The 15,981-nt window shown below is 43.3% G+C and overlaps 3 non-coding genes across 3 annotated transcripts; all 3 read left to right on the top strand.

Moving 5' to 3' along the window:
* The first annotated feature begins 6,579 nt into the window (after positions 1-6,579).
* On the top strand, positions 6,580-6,744 carry LOC147087937 (U1 spliceosomal RNA). Its single transcript, XR_015075546.1, has one exon. It is a non-coding gene; the product is annotated as a U1 spliceosomal RNA (small nuclear RNA).
* A 3,208-nt stretch (positions 6,745-9,952) lies between these two features.
* LOC147087938 (U1 spliceosomal RNA) lies at positions 9,953-10,116 on the top strand. Its single transcript, XR_015075557.1, has one exon. It is a non-coding gene; the product is annotated as a U1 spliceosomal RNA (small nuclear RNA).
* Positions 10,117-13,333: 3,217 nt separating this feature from the next.
* On the top strand, positions 13,334-13,492 carry LOC147087939 (U1 spliceosomal RNA). Its single transcript, XR_015075468.1, has one exon. It is a non-coding gene; the product is annotated as a U1 spliceosomal RNA (small nuclear RNA).
* The last annotated feature ends 2,489 nt before the right edge of the window (positions 13,493-15,981 follow it).

The following is a 15,981-nucleotide window of genomic DNA, read 5'->3' on the forward strand; positions in this document are numbered from 1 at the left end:
ATATTTTCGACGGTTAAAAAATTGCTTTCACGGTTTCAAGAGCATTTAGCAATGTAGTATAGTCTTCTCCTGTGGCCTCGGTCTCTCGTGATGCCGTGATGTAATAACGTGGTGAAGTGCTTGTTTTACTTTCTGCTTGAACCGTTGTTTGATTGTAGCTTTGAATCTCTGCACAGGAACCAAAAGGCTGCAGTTAAAATTAAGTAAAATCCGGACGATTTGGGATGACAGCCTCGTTGCCGTAGTTTGACAGGATTCGAACCTGCGCGAGTAACCTAAACCATCATCCTAACCACTCGGCCACAACTACACCGACGCTGGCTTGGACCCACGCTGCTTCTCAATTGCTGCAAAATCGGTGCCTCTGCTGTGAACGCTCTGGCACATAATCACTTGGGATCCTGTGGAATAATTGTGATGGAGCAGCTCAATCCTCAGCCCCTGATTGGACACATTCAATGGGGGCGTTCTCGCGCCGCTGTATTTTATTGAATGGTTGTTTTCACGTGATCAGTGTATGGGGCAATGTAAGGAAGCTGAAGTTGTCTGGCAATTTTTATTGTTTCAAGCTTTCCGTTCTAATCCATGTAAGTGTAAAACGGAGGAAAGAGTAGAAAAGGGTTTTCAGAATGGATTGTCAACTGTGGCTGATTTTCCAGCTGGATTTTCATTGCAAGAAAGCTGCACTTGAAATGTTGTTTTCCTGAATGAGCTGTTTGGACACCATTTATCTCTCTGCTGCTGTGTGATAAAGGGCAGTTAACAAGATTACCTGTAATCATCTGGCAGTATTCTCTGACTATATTCGCTGTGCATTTATGCATTTCTCCACTTCCACTGACGAAGGAGCAGCGCTGCGAAAGCTTGTGATTTCAAGTAAAGCTGTTGGACTACAACCTGGTGTTGTGTGATTTCTTACATTTGTCCACCCCATTCCAAGACCGGCATCTCCACATCATCTAAGCGTCTCAACGACTCATTTTTTACAAGTAATTTCCCCTTCATTCAGAAAGTGCTGCTGTTTTCTCATGTCGATTCTGCTAAAATATTGCAAATTATAATGATACACCTTTTCACAAAACGCTGCAATAATAAAGAGCCGGACATGCATATTTACATATAGCCCTTAAAAGGAAACGAATGATCCCTCAGTAACTTTTCTTCAGGCCACGGAAAGTTTTCTGGAAATTAATCTCTCCTTCTATGTATTGCATCTGAAGTAAATGTTTGTCTTATCTTCATATGAACAATAATTCGGAATCTGATGTGTTTGAAAAAGCAATTATCAACTTTTGCCCATAAAGTCCGATAGGCATAGGGACATAGTGAGGTTCTGGCCCATCAAGTCTTCAGCACTTGTCACATTCACTCACTGTGGTTGAAATATTTCACCAATAAACCTACCTTCTTTTGTTTAAGCGGGTTTCACATTGTTGTCTTATAATAGTCCTGTGAAGTGTCTTGGGATGTTTTAACTATGTTAAAGGCGCTATATAAATACAAGTTGTTGTTGTCGTTTGCAATCTTTCTCACTCTTTTCAGTGTGATCATTCGGTATAATAATAGTGATTAAATGATATAAGGGAAAGCCACATTAAATGCTTAGAGAAGGAGGTGGATATCATGTCCCTTTATGTTGTTATATGTAAGGGAGACACCGGAAATATTGAAGTATTCGAGCCAACAGTTCAGCAATCCTAACTTCCTCCAGCATGGTCAGTACTTGCAGTAAGGCTTTGTTCCATTTCAGTCTTGCCTTAAATCAAAATGATGTCCTGTAGCAGGGAATATCACCAGGACCTTCTAATAACCGTGGCGTTTTCCTGAGCAAACAACATTAAAGGGCTGTCCTATGATGAGAAATGGGCCTATACTCTCGGGAGTTTCGAAGAATGAGAGGCGATCTCATTGAACCATACAAGATTCTGAAAGGGATTGAAAGGGTAGAGGCTGAGAGGTTGTTTCCCTTGGCTGGAGTGTTTAGAACTTGGGGGCATAGTCTCAGGATAAGGGTTAGGCCATTTAAGAAGGAGATGAGGAGGTATTTCTTCACTCAGAGGGTTGTGCATCTTTAGAATTCTCTGCCCCAGAGGGATGTGAATGCTGAGTGTTTGAGTATATTCAAGGCTGAGATAGATAGATTATTACGGCTCAATGGGCCGCATGGCTCTAACCACAAGCACTCATCAATACATAATGAATAACAGAAAATGGTTACTTCTCCAATAACCCTGCTGCCCGCATTGTGACTCGCACCAAGGCTCCTTCACACATCACCCCCTGTGCTCGCTGACCTGCATTGGGTCACGATCCAGCAACGCCTCGAATTTAAAATTCTCTTGTTTTGAAATCCCTCCAACAGCTCGCCCCTCTATTTCCCTGTATCCTCCAAGCAATACACACTACAACCAATACACACTTTAAGGCAACGCAGAAACGCAGCGTGCTGCAGGTCCCGTGCATCCAGTGAGCTGGCATTTAAAGAGAAAATACGTGCACGTGCTGAATTTTGAATAGGTCGCACAGCCCGTTGACGAGGCCGGGCAGGCCAAAGAAAGAAATTAGAGGGACCATTGCCTATAACTCTCCGAGATCATATAATAGAATGGTTGCAGCACAGGAGGAGGCCATTCGGCCTGTCGAGCCCATCCCGGCTCACTAAAACAGCACTTGAGCTAGACTCACTCCCCCACCCTTTCCCCGTAGCCCTGCAATTTCTTTCCTTTCAGGTCCATATCAAATTCCCTTTTGAAAGCCACAATTGAATCTGCATGCAGCATCCTTTCAGGCAGTGAAATCCAGATGCTATCCACACGCTACATAATCAATTTTCCCTCATGTTGCCTTTGACCTCTGTGCTCCTGCAATTCGGGCCTTTTGCTTCACCTTTGACGGGCGTGCTTTCAGCTGCCCAGGCACTAAAATCAGGAAATCCCTCCCGAAACTGCGCCACTTCTCTGCCTCTCCTCCTTTAAGATTCTCCTTAAAACCTAACTTTTCGACCAAGCTTTTGGTCATCTGCCCTAATATCTCAAATGCAAAAGCAATATACTGCGGATGCTGGAAATCTGAAATAAAAACCGAAAATGCTGCAAATACACAGCAAGTCCTGCAGCATTTGTGGAGAGAGTAACAGAGTTGTTGGAGAGAAGAGCAGAACTTCATCAATATGGGCATTCTTAAAAGAGAAGTTGCAGTGAATTAAACAGTAATACAGTTCTTACGAAGGGTCATCGAACTGAAACTTTAACCATGTTTTTCTCTCTCCACAGATGCTGGCTGTCCTGCTGAGCATTTCCAGCATTTTCTGTTTTTATGTCCTAATATCTTCTTGTGCGGCAGGATGTGAATTTTGTTTGATAACGCTCCTGTGGAGTGCCTTGGGACGCTTTACTACATTAATGGTGCTATATAAATACAAGATAACAAGTCAATAAGGAGAAACTGTTTCCAGTGTCAGTTACAGGGGCAACAGATTTAAGAAAATTTGCAAAATAACCAATAGGATGTTTCCCCACCTCCCTCTCGAGGTGAAAAAAGTGATGCAGAAAATAGTTGTGAGTGCCTGCAATGCTCTGCCTGAAAGGGTGGTTGAAGTGAATTGAATAGTAATGTTGAAAAGGTAAATTGGATAATCTTTGAAGGTAAAATCATTGCAGGGATTTGGTGAAAGAACAGAGGAGTATGATTAATTGGATAGCCCTTTGAAAGAGCCAGCAGAGGTACGATGGGCTGAATGACCTGGTTCTGTGCTGTATCATTTTTTCTGTAGTTAACAAGGTTAAACATTTTGCCGAAGTGCAGAGTTGGCAGGCAGCTTTGAAAATCTGGTTGTACGCGATGAGGAATTGTAAGTGTGAATAAGTTTTGATTTTTTGTGGAAAAATATGTAATTTCTCAGTTGTAAGGATGAATATAAATGTGAGCATAAAGTGGGAATACGCAAGAGGCCCGAATTGCAGAGCACAGAGATAAAAGACAACATGAGAGAACTTTTTTTACGATGAGTGTGGATAGCATCTGGAATTCACTGCCTTAAAATGTGCTGGAGGCAGATTCAATTGTGGCTTTCAAAAGGGAATTGGATATGGACCAGAAAGGAAAGAAATTGCAGGGCTACGGGGTAAGTGTGGAAGAGTGGGACTAGCTGAAGTGTTGTTTCAGAGAGCCGGCACGGGCTCGAAAGGTCGATATGGCCTCCTTATGTGCTGCAACCATTCTATTATATGATCTCGGAGAGTTGTAAACATTGATCCCTCTAATTTGTTTCTTTGGCCCGGCCGACCCGTCAACGGGCTGTGAGACCTATTCAAAATTCAGCAGATGCATGTTCTTTCTCGTTAAATGCCGGCTCACCGTATGCGTGGGACGTGCAGCACGCTGCATTTCTGCGTGGCCTTAAAGTGTATATTGGTTATAGTGTGTATTGGTTGGAGGTTACAGTGAAAGGGAGGGGCGAACCCGTGGAGGGATTTCAAAACTAGTGAATTTTAAAATCGAGGCGTTGCTGGACCGTGACCCAATGCAGGTCAGCGAGCAGAGGGGGTGATGAGTGAACGAGACTTGCTGTGAGTCATGATATGCGCAGCAGGGTTTTTGGCGAAGTAACCCTTTCCGTTTCTTCTTTATTTATTGATGTGTGCGTGTGGTTAGAGCAGGAGTAGGCCATGCATCCCCTTGAGCCATCAAAATCTTTTGATCACAGCCTTGAATACACTCAAACGCTCAGCATTCATAGCCCACGAGGGCAGAGAATTCCAAAGATGCACAACCCTCTGAGTAAAGAAATTCCTCCTCATCTCTGACTTAAATGGCCTACCCCTTATCCTGAGACTATGCCCCCTAGTTCTAGACACTCCAGCCAAGGGAAACAACCTCTCAGCATCTACCCTTTCAAAGCCTTTCAGAATCTTGTCTGGTTCAATGAGATCACCTCTCATTCATCTAAACTCCCGAGAATATAGGCCCATTCTAGGCCATAGGCCATAGACCATAGAGTTATACAGCACAGAAAGAGGCCGTTCGGCCCATCGTGTCTGCGCCGTCCATCAAGCCCTGTCCAATATAATCCCATTTTCCAGCATTTGGTCCATAGCCTTGTGTGCAATGGCATTTCAAGTGCTCATCCAAATGCTTCTTGAATGTTGTGAGGGTTCCTGCCTCTACCACCCTTTCAGGCAGTGAGTTCCAGATCCGAACCACCCTCTGGGTGAAAAAGTTCCTCCTCAAATCCCCTCTAAACCTCCTGCCCCTTACCTTGAATCTATGCCCCCTTGTTATTGAACCCCCTACTAAGGGGAAAAGTTCCTCTTTAACTAGCCTATCTATGCCCCTCATCATTTTGTACACCTCAATCAGGTCCCCCCTCAGCCTTCTTTGCTCCAAGGAAAACAACCCCAGCCTGTTTAGTCTTTCTTCATAGCTGAGGCGCTCCATCCCAGGTAACATCCTGGTGAATCTTCTCTGCACCCTCTCCAAAGCAATCACATCCTTCCTATAGTGAGGCGACCAGAACTGCACACCGTACTCCAGCTGTGGCCTTACCAGCGTTTTGTACAGCTCCATCATAACCTCCCTGCTCTTATATTCTATGCCTCGGCTAGTGAAGGCAAGTATCCCATATGCCTTTTTAACCACCTTATCTACCTGTTCTAAACAACTTTTCATCATAGGGCAGCCCTTTGATGTTGTTTGCAAAGGAAAATGCCACAGTTCTTAAAAGGTCCTGGTGATATTCCCTGCTGCAGGACATCATTTTGATTTAAGGAAAGACTGAAGCAGAACAGGAGAATGCCTTATTGGAAGCAATGACCGTGCTGGAGGAAGTTGGGTTTGCTGCACTGTTGGCTCGAAAACTTCAATATTTCCAGTGACTCCCTTACATATAACAACATTAAGAAACATTTATTTTCCACCTCCGTCTCTCAGCTCTTAATGTGGCTTTTCCTTATATCATTTAATCACTATGAGGACAATGATCAGACTGAAAATAAAGAGAAAGATTGCAAACAACAACAAATTTTATTTCTATAGCGTCTTTAACGTAGTAAAAAAGTAAATAAGACAAAAAATGTGAAACCCGCTTAAAAAAAAGAAGGTAGGTTTTTGGTGTAATATTGCAACCACAGTGAGTGAATGTGACAAGTGATGAAGTCTTGCTGGGCCAGAACCTCACTATGTCCCTTTCGGTCCTTATGGGCAAAACTTGAAAATTGCTTTTTCAAACACAATGGATTCGGAATTATGGTTCATGTGAAGATATGACAAACATTTACTTCAGATGCAATAAATATAAGGAGAGATTTATTTCCAGAAAACATTCTGCGGCCGTAAGAAAGTTAGTGAGTGAGCGTTTGTTTCATTTTAAGGGAAATGAGCGAATATGCATTGCCGGCTCTGCATTATTGCAGCGTTTTGTCAAAGGGCACAGCATTATATATTGCAATATTTTAGCAGAATCGACAGGAGAAAACAGCAGCACTTTCTGAATGAATGGACATTGTGATTTAAAAAAAGGTGTCGTTGAGCCGGTAAGAGGCAGTGGAAGATGTGGCGAGGCAGTGTGTGCACCTGGAAAACTTACTTACCTGGCAGGGGAGAAACCATGATCAAGAAGGTAGTTTTGCCAGGGTGAGGTTAGCTCATTGTACTTCGGGTGTACTGACGCCTGTGATGTCCCCAAATGCGGGATACTCGACTGCAAAATTTCTGATAGCCGGGCACTGCTTTCGCGCTCTTCACTGGCTTTACAATTGAAGTTAGATTTTTCAACTGACCTCTCAAATGCACAGTTATTTTGCTTTCAATCCTAACTTTGCTTTATTCCCGATAGAGGGAGCTGTGACACAAAACGGCCTTTCTCCAAAACACAGCGTATTCAAATTGACTCATACGCGATTCCCAAAGCTCACATTTCAATTTCTCTCTACGCTCACGTTGATATTTACCCTGACAACTGAGAAATTACATATTTTGCACAAAAAATCTAAAATTATTTACACTTACAAGTCCACACCGCTTACAACCAGATTTTCGAACCTGCCTGCCAACTCTGCATGATGGCAAAATATTTAACCTTGTTAACTGCAGAAACATTGATACAGCACAGAACCAGGTCCATCGTATCTCTGCTGGCTCTTTCAAACGGCTATCCAATTAATAATAATCCTCTGTTCTTTCACCAATTCCCTGCAAAAATTTTACATTCAAATATTATCCAGATTACCTTTTCAACATTACTATCAGTTTGCTTCAACCACCCTTTCCGGCAGAGCATTGCAGGCACTCACAACAATTTTCTGCATCACTTTTTTTCACCTTCTCGAGGGGGAGGCGGGGAAACATCCTACTGGTTCTTTTGCAACTTTTCTTAAATATGTTGCCCCTGTAACTGACACTGGAAACAGTTTCACTATATTGGCTTGTTATCTTATATTTATATAGCACCATTAATGCAGTAAAACATCCGAAGGCACTCCACAGGAGCATTATCAAACAAATTTTCACACTGCCGTACAAGGAGATATTAGGACAGAAAAACAGAAAATGCTGGAAATACTCAGCAGGTCAGGCAGCATCTGTGGAGAGAGAAAAACAGAGTTAATGTTTCAGGTCGATGACCCTTCGTCAGAACCGCATTACTGTTTAATTCACTGCCACTACTCTTTTAAGAATGCCCACATTGCTGAAGTTCTGCATCTTCTCTCCAACAACTCTGTTACTCTCTCCACAGATGCTGCCTGACTTGTTGTGTATGTGCAGGATTTTCGGATTTCATTTCAGATTTCCAACAGCCACAGTATTTTGCTTTTGTACTTGAGCTATTAGGACAGATGACCAAAAGCTTGATCGATATGTTAGGCTTTAAGGAGCGCCTTAAAGGAGGAGAGACAGAGAAGTGGCGCAGCTTCGGGAGGGAATTCCTGATTTTGGGGCTAAGCAGCTGAAAGCACGCCCATCAACGGTGAAGCAAATAAAATAGGAATACGCAAGAGGCCCGAATTGCAGGAGCACAGGGTTCAAAGGCAACATGAGGGGAAATTGTTTCTGTTGCGTGTGGATAACACCTAGCATTCACAGCCTGAAAGGGTGCTGCAGGCAGATTCAATTGTGGCTGTCAAAAGGGAATTGGATATGTACCTGAAAGGAAAACATTTACAGGGCTACGGGGAAAGGGTGGGGTAGGGAGACGAGCTGAAGTGCTGTTTCGGAGAGCCGGCACAATCTCGGCAGGCCGAATGGCCTCCTTCTGTGCTGCAACCATTCTATTATATGATCTCGGAGAGTTGTAGGCAATGGTCCATCTAATTTATGCTTTGGCCCGCCCGGCCCCGTCAACGGGCTGTGCGACCTATTCAAAAATCAGCACGTGCACGTTTTTTCTCTTTAAATGCCGACTCACCGGATGCACGGGCCCTGCAGCACGCTGCGTTTCTGCGCCGCCTTGAAGTGCATATTGGTTGTAGTGTGTATTGGTTGGAGGTTACAGGGAAAGTGAGGGGTGAGCCCGTGGAGGGATTTGAACACAAGAGAATTTTAAAATCGAGGCATTGCTGGACCGTGACCCAATGCAGGTGAGGGTGCAGAGAGGGTGATGGGTGAACGAGTCTTGCTGCGAATCACGATATGGGCAGCAGGGTTTTTGGACAAGTAACACTTTTCTGTTACTTCTTTATGTATTGATGAGTGCGTGTGGTTAGAGCCATGTGGCCCATTGAGCCGTAATAATCTATCTATCTCTGCCTTTAATATACTCAAACACTCAGCATTCTCATCCCTCTGGGGCAGAGAATTCCAAAGATGCACAACCCTCCGAGAGAATAAATTCCTCCTCATCTCAGTCTTAAATGACCTAACCCTTATCCTGAGTCTATGCCCCCAAGTTCTAGGCACTCCAGCCAAGGGAAACATCCTCTCAGCATCTACCCTTTCAATCCCTTTCAGAATCTTGTCTGGTTCAATGAGATCACCTCTCATTCTTCTAAACTCCCGAGAGTATATCACCATCTCTCATCATAGGACAGCCCTCTCATGTTGTTTGCTCAGGAACACGCCAGGTTTAGAATGTCCTGGTGATATTCCCTGCTACAGGACATCATTTTGATTTAAGGCAAGTCTGAAATGAAACAGGAGAAAGCCTTACTGCAAGTACTGACCATGCTGGAGGAAGTTAGGATTGCTGCACTGCTGGCTAGAATACTTCAATATTTCCGGTGTCTCCCTTACATATAACAAGATAAAGCGACATTTATTATCCACCTCCGTCTCTAAGCTCTTAATGTGGCTTTTCCTTATATCATTTAATCACTATGATTATACTGAATTATCAGACTGAAAAGAGTGAGAAAGATTGCAAATGACAACAACAACTTGTATTTATATAGCGCCATTAACATTGTTAAAACGTCCCAAGACGCTTCACAGGACTATTATAAGACAACAATGTGAAATCCGCTTAAACAAAAGAAGGTAGGTTTATTGGTGAATTATTTCAACCACAGTGAGTGAATGTGACAAGTGATGAAGACTTGATCGGCCAGAACCTCACTATGTCCCTATCGGTCTTTATGGGCAAAAGTTGAAACTTGCTTTTTTAATCACATCAGATTCCGAATGATTGTTCATATGAAGATAAGACAAACATTTACTTCAGATGCAATACATATAAGGAGAGATATATTTCCCGAACACTTTCTATGGCCTGAAGAAGAGTTACTGAGGGAGAGTTCGTTTCCTTTTAAGGGTGATATGCAAATATGCTTGTCCGGCTCTTTATTATTGCAGCGATTTGTCAAAGGGCATATCATTATATATTGCAATATTTTAGCGGAATCGACATGAGAAAACAGCAGCACTTTTTGAATGAAGGGGGAATTTTGATTTTAAAAATGAGTCATTGAGACGGTAAGAGGCAGTGAATGATGTGGCGAGGCAATGTGTGCCGATGGAAATTATACTTACCTGGCAGTGGAGAAACCAGGATCATGAAGATGGTTTTACCACGATGAGGTTAGACCATTGCACTTCGGGTGTGCTGATGCCTGCGATGTCTTCAAATGCGGGATACTCGGCTGCAAAATTTGTGGTAGTGCGGGACTGCGTTCGCGCTCTCACCTGGCTTTATAATTAAAAGTTAGATTTTCAACTAGCTCTCAAATGCAGTGTTATTCTGCTTGTAATATTTTGCTTTATTCTCCACAGAGTGAGCTGCGACACAAAAGGGCCTTTCTCCAAAACACAGCCTATTCAACTTGACTCATAAGCGATTCCCAAAGCTCACATTTCAATTTCTCTCTACGCTCACGTTCATATTCATCCTTACAACTAAGAAAATACATATTTTGCACAAAAGATCAAAAATTATTCAGACTTACATGTCCACACCGCGTACAACCAGATTTTCAAATCTGCCTGCCAACTCTACACTTTGGCCACATGTTTATCCTTGTTAACTACAGAAACAATGATGCAGCACAGAACCAGGACATTCGGCCCATCGTACCTTTGCTGGCTCTTTCAAAGGGCTATCCAATTAATCATACTCCTCTGTTCATTCACCAAATCCCTGCAATTATTTTACCTTCAAATATTATCCAAATTACCTTTTCAACATTACTATTCAATTTGCTTCAACCACCCTTTCAGGCAGAGCATTGCAGGCACTCAAAACAATTTTCTGCATCATTTATTTTCATCTTCACGAGGGGGAGGCGGGGAAACATCCGACTGGTTCTTTTGCAAATTTTCTTAAATCTGTTGTGCCTGTAACTGACACTGGAAACAGTTTATCCTTATTGACTTGTTATCTTGTATTTATATAGCACCATTAATGTAGTTAAACGTCACAAAGGCACTCCACAGGAGCGTTATCAAACCAAATATCACACCCTGCCGCACAAGGAGATATTAGGACATAAAGACAGAAAATGCTGGAAATACTCAACAGGTCAGGCAGCATCTGTGGAGAGAGAAAACAGGGTTAACGTTTCAGGTCGATGACCCTTCGTCAGAACTGTATTAGTGTTTAATTTACTGCCAGTTCTCTTTTAAGAATGCCCACATTGATGAAGTTCTGCTCTTCTCTCCAACAACTCTGTTACTCTCTCCACTGATGCTGCAGGACTTGCTGTGTATTTGCAGCATTTTCGGTTTTTACGTCAGATTTGCAGCATCCGCAGTATTTTGTTTTTGTATTTGAGATATTAGGGCAGATGACCAAAAGCGTGGTCGAAAAGTCAGGTTTTAAGGAGCTTCTTAAAGGAGGGGAGACAGAGAAGTGGCGCAGTTTCAGGAGGGAATTACTGATTTTAGGGCCACGCAGCTGAAAGCATGCCCGTCAACGGTGAACCAAATAAAACAGTAATATGCAAGAGGCCCGAGTTGCAGGAGCACAGAGATCAAAGGCAACATGAGGGAACATTGATTATGTAGCGTGTGGATAGCTTTTGGAATTCACTGCCCGAAAGGGTGCTGGAGGAAGATGCAGTTGTGGGTTTCAAAACGGAATTGGATATGGACCTGAAAGGAAAAAAATTGCAGGGCTACGGGGAAAGGGTGGGGGAGTGGGACTAGCTGAGGTGCTGTTTCAGAGAGCTGACACGGGCTCCACAGGCCGAATGGCCTCCTTCTGTACTGCAACCATTCTATTATATGATCTCGGAGAGTTGTAGGCAATGGTCCCTCTAATTTGTTTGTTTGGCCCGCCCGGCCCCGTCAACGGGCTGTGCGACCTATTCAGAAATCAGCACGTGCACGTATTTTCTCTTTAAATGCTGGCTCACCAGATGCACGGGGACTGCAGCGCGCTGCGTTTCTGCGCGGCCTTTAAGTGTGTATTGGTTGTAGTATGTATTGGTTGGAGGTTACAGGCAAAGGGAGGGGCGAGCCCGTGAGGGATTTGAAAACAGTAGATTATTAAAATCGGGGCGTTGCTGGACTGTGACACAATGCAGGTCAGCGAGCACAGGGGGTGATGGGTGAACGAGACTTGGTGCGAGTCACGATATGAGCAGCTTGGTTTTTGGAGAAGTAACCCTTTTCTGTTACTTCTTTATGTATTGATGTGTGTGTGTGGTTAGAGCCATGCGGCCCATTGAGCCATAATATCTCTCTATCTCAGCATTGAATATACTCAAACACTCAGCATTCACATCCCTCTGGGGCATAGAATTCTAAAGATGCACAACCCTCTTAGTGAAGAAATTCCTCCTCATCTCGGTCTTAAATGGCCTAACCCTTAACCTGAGACTATGCCCCCAACTTCTAGACACTCCAGCCAAGGGAAACAATCTCTGAGCATCTACACTTTCAATACCTTTCAGAATCTTGTATGGTTCAATGAAATCACCTCTCATTCTTCTAAACTCCCGAGAGTATAGGCCCATCTCTCATCAAAGGACAGCCCTCTCATGCTGTTTGCTCAGGAAAACTCCACGGTTATTAGAATGTCCTGATGATATTCCCTGCTACATGACATCTTTTTGATTTAAGGCAAGACTGAAATGGAACAGGAGAAAGCCTTACTGCAAGCACTGACCATGCTGGAGGAAGTTTGGATTGCTGCACTGTTGCCTCGAATACTTCAATATTTCCGGTGTCTCCCTTACATATAACAACATAAAGGGACATTTATTAACCACCTCCGTCTCTAAGCTGTTAATGTGGCTTTTCCTTATATCATTTAACGACTATGCTTATACTGAATGATCATACTGAAAAGAGTGAGAAAGATTACAAACGACAACAACAACTTGTATTTATATAGCGCCTTTAAAATAGTTAAAACGTCCCAAGACACTTCACAGGACTATTATAAGACAACAATGTGAAACCCGCTTAGACAAAAGAATGTAGGTTTATTGGTGAAACATTTCAACCAGTGTGAGTGAATGTGACAAGTGATGAAGACTTGATGGGCCAGAACCTCACGATGTCCCTGTCGGTCTTTATGGGCAACAGTTGAAAATTGCTTTTTCAAACACATCAGATTCTGAATTATTGTTCATGTGAAGATATGACAAATATTTACTGCAGATGCAATACATATAAGGAGAGACTTATTTCCAGAAAACATTCCGTGGCCTGAAGAATAGATACTGAGGGAGCATTCGTTTCCTTTTCAGGGCAAAATGCAAATATAAATGCCTGGCTCTTAATTATTGCAGCGTTATGTCAAAGGGTATATCATTATATAATGCAATATTTTAGCAGAATCGACATGAGAAAACAGCAGCACTTCCTGAATGAATGGGGAATTTTGGTTAAAAAAAATTAATCGTTGAGACGGTAAGAGGCAGTGAATGATGTGGCAAGGCAATGTGTGCCAATGGAAAGCATACTTACCTGGCAGGGGAGAGTGACCATGATCATGAAGGTGATTTTTACAGGACGAGTCTAGCCCATGCATTTCGGGTGTGCTGACGCCTGCGATGTCCTCAATTGCGGGATACTCGACTGCAAAATTTGTGATTGTGAATACTGCGTTCCTGCTCCCCCCTTTACAATTAAAGTTAGACTTTCAACTAAGTTCTCAAATGCACTGTTATTTTGCGTTCAATGTTAACTTTGCTTTATTCCCGGCAGAGGGAGCTGTGATACAAAAGGGCCTTTCTCCAAAACACAGTCTATTCAAATTGACTCATAAGCGATTCCCAAAGCTCACATTTCAATTTCTCTCTACGTTCACATTGATATACATCCTTACAACTAAGAAATTACATATTTTGCACAAAAAATCAAAAATTATTTACACTTACAAGTCCACACCGCGTACAACCCGAATTTCAAATCTGCCTGCCGAATCTGCACTTTGGCAAAATGTTGAACCTTGTTAACTACAGAAACAATGAAACAGCACAGAACCAGGTCATTCTGCCCAACCTACCTCTGCTGCCTCTTTCAAAGGGCTATCCAATTAATCATATTCCTCTGTTCTTTCACTAAATCCCTGCATTTAGTTTCCCTTCAAATATTATCCAAATTAACTTTTCCACATTACTATTCAATTTCTTCCACCACCCTTTCAGTCAGAGCATTGCAGGCACTCACAACAATTTTCTGCATCACTTTTCTGCACCTTCTCGAGGGCGAGGCGGGGAAACATCCTACTGGTTCTTTTGCAAATTTTCTTAATTCTGATGCCCCTGTAACTGACACTGGAAACAGTTCCTCCTTATTGACTTGGTATCGTGTATTTTTATAGCACCATTAATGTAGTAAAGCGTCCCAAGGCACTCCACAGGAGCGTAATTATACACAATTTCACACCCTGCCGCACAAGAAGTTATTAGGGCATAAAAACAGAAAATGCTGGAAATACTCAGCAGGTCATGCAGCATCTGTGGAGAGAGAAAAACAGGGTTAACTTTTCAGGTCGATGACCCTTCGTCAGAACTGTATTACTATTTAATTTACTGCCAGTTCTGTTTTAAGAATGCCCACATTGATGAAGTTCTGCTCTTCTCTCCAACAACTCTGTTACGATCTCCGCAGATGCTGCAGGACTTGCTGTGTATTTGCTGCATTTTCGGTTTTTATTTCAGAATTCCAGCATCCGCAGTATTTTGCTTTTGTATTTCAGATTTTAGGATACATGCCTAAAAGCTTGGTCGAAAAATTAGGTTTTAAGGAGCGTCTTAAAGGAGGAGAGACAGAGAAGTGGCGCAGTTTCGGGAGGGAATTCCTGATCTTAGGGCCGAGGCAGCTGAAAGCACACCCGTCAAAGCTGAAGCAAATAAAATAGGTATACACAAAATAGGAGCACAGAGATCAAAGGCAACATGAGGGAAAATTGTTTATGTATCGTGTGGATAGCATCTGGAATTCACTGCCTGAAAGGGTGCTGCAGGCAGATTCATTTGTGGCTTTCAAAAGGGAATTCGATATGGACCTGAAAGGAAAAAAATTGCAGGGCTACGGGGAAAGGGTGGGGGTGTGGGAATAGCGGAAGTGCTGTTTCAGAGAGCCGGCACGGTCTCGACAGGCCGAATGTCCTCCTTCTGTGCTGCAACCATTCTATTATATGATCTCGGGGAGTTATAGGCAATGGGCCCTCTAATTTGTTGCTTTGTCCCGCCCGGCCCATCAACGGGCTGTGCGACCTATTCAAAATTCAGCACATGCACGTTTTTTCTCTTTAAATGCCGGATCGCCGGATGCACGTGACCTGCAGCGCGCTGCGTTTCTGCATGGCCTTGAAGTGTGTACTGGTTGTACTCTGTGTGTTGGTTGGAGTTTCCAAGGAAAAGGAGGGGCGAGCCCGTGGAGGGATTTGAAAACAAGAGAATTTTGAAATCGAGGTGTTGCTGGACCGTAACCCAATGCAGGACAGCGAGCACAGTGGGTGGTCGGTGAACGAAACTTGGTGCGAGTCATGATACCGGCAGCAGGATTTTTAGAGAAGTAAACCTTTTCCATTACTTCTTTATGTATTGATGAGTGTGTGTGGTTAGAGCCATGTGGCCCATTGAGCCGTAATACTCTATCTATCTCAGCCTTGAATATATTCAAACACTCAGCATTCACATCCCTCTGGGGCAGAGTACTCCAAAGATGCACAATCCTCTGAGTGAAGAAATTCCTCCTCATCTCGGTCTTAAATGGCCTAACCCTTATCCTGAGACTATGCCCCCAAGTTCTAGACACTCCAGCCAAGGGAAACAACCTCTCAGCATCTACCCTTTCAATCCCTTTCAGGATCTTGTATGGTTCAATGAGATCAGCTTTCATTCTTCTAAACTCCCGAGAGTATAGGCCCATCTCTCATCATAGGACAGCCCTCTCATGTTGTTTGCTCAGGAAAACGCCACGTTTATTAGAATGTCCTGGTGATTTTCCCTGCGACAGGATATCATTTTGATTTAAGGCAAGACTGAAATGGAACAGGAGCAAGCCTTACTGGAAGCAATGACCATGCTGGACGAAGTTATTGCGGCACTGGAGCTGCGATTGGATGCATAGTGGAGCGTTCACGATGCTCAGGGA

This window comes from Somniosus microcephalus, unplaced genomic scaffold (assembly GCF_052327205.1).
Source record: "Somniosus microcephalus isolate GS21.2 unplaced genomic scaffold, FLI_Smic_1.0 unresolved_chr5, whole genome shotgun sequence".
Lineage (NCBI taxonomy): Eukaryota > Metazoa > Chordata > Chondrichthyes > Squaliformes > Somniosidae > Somniosus > Somniosus microcephalus.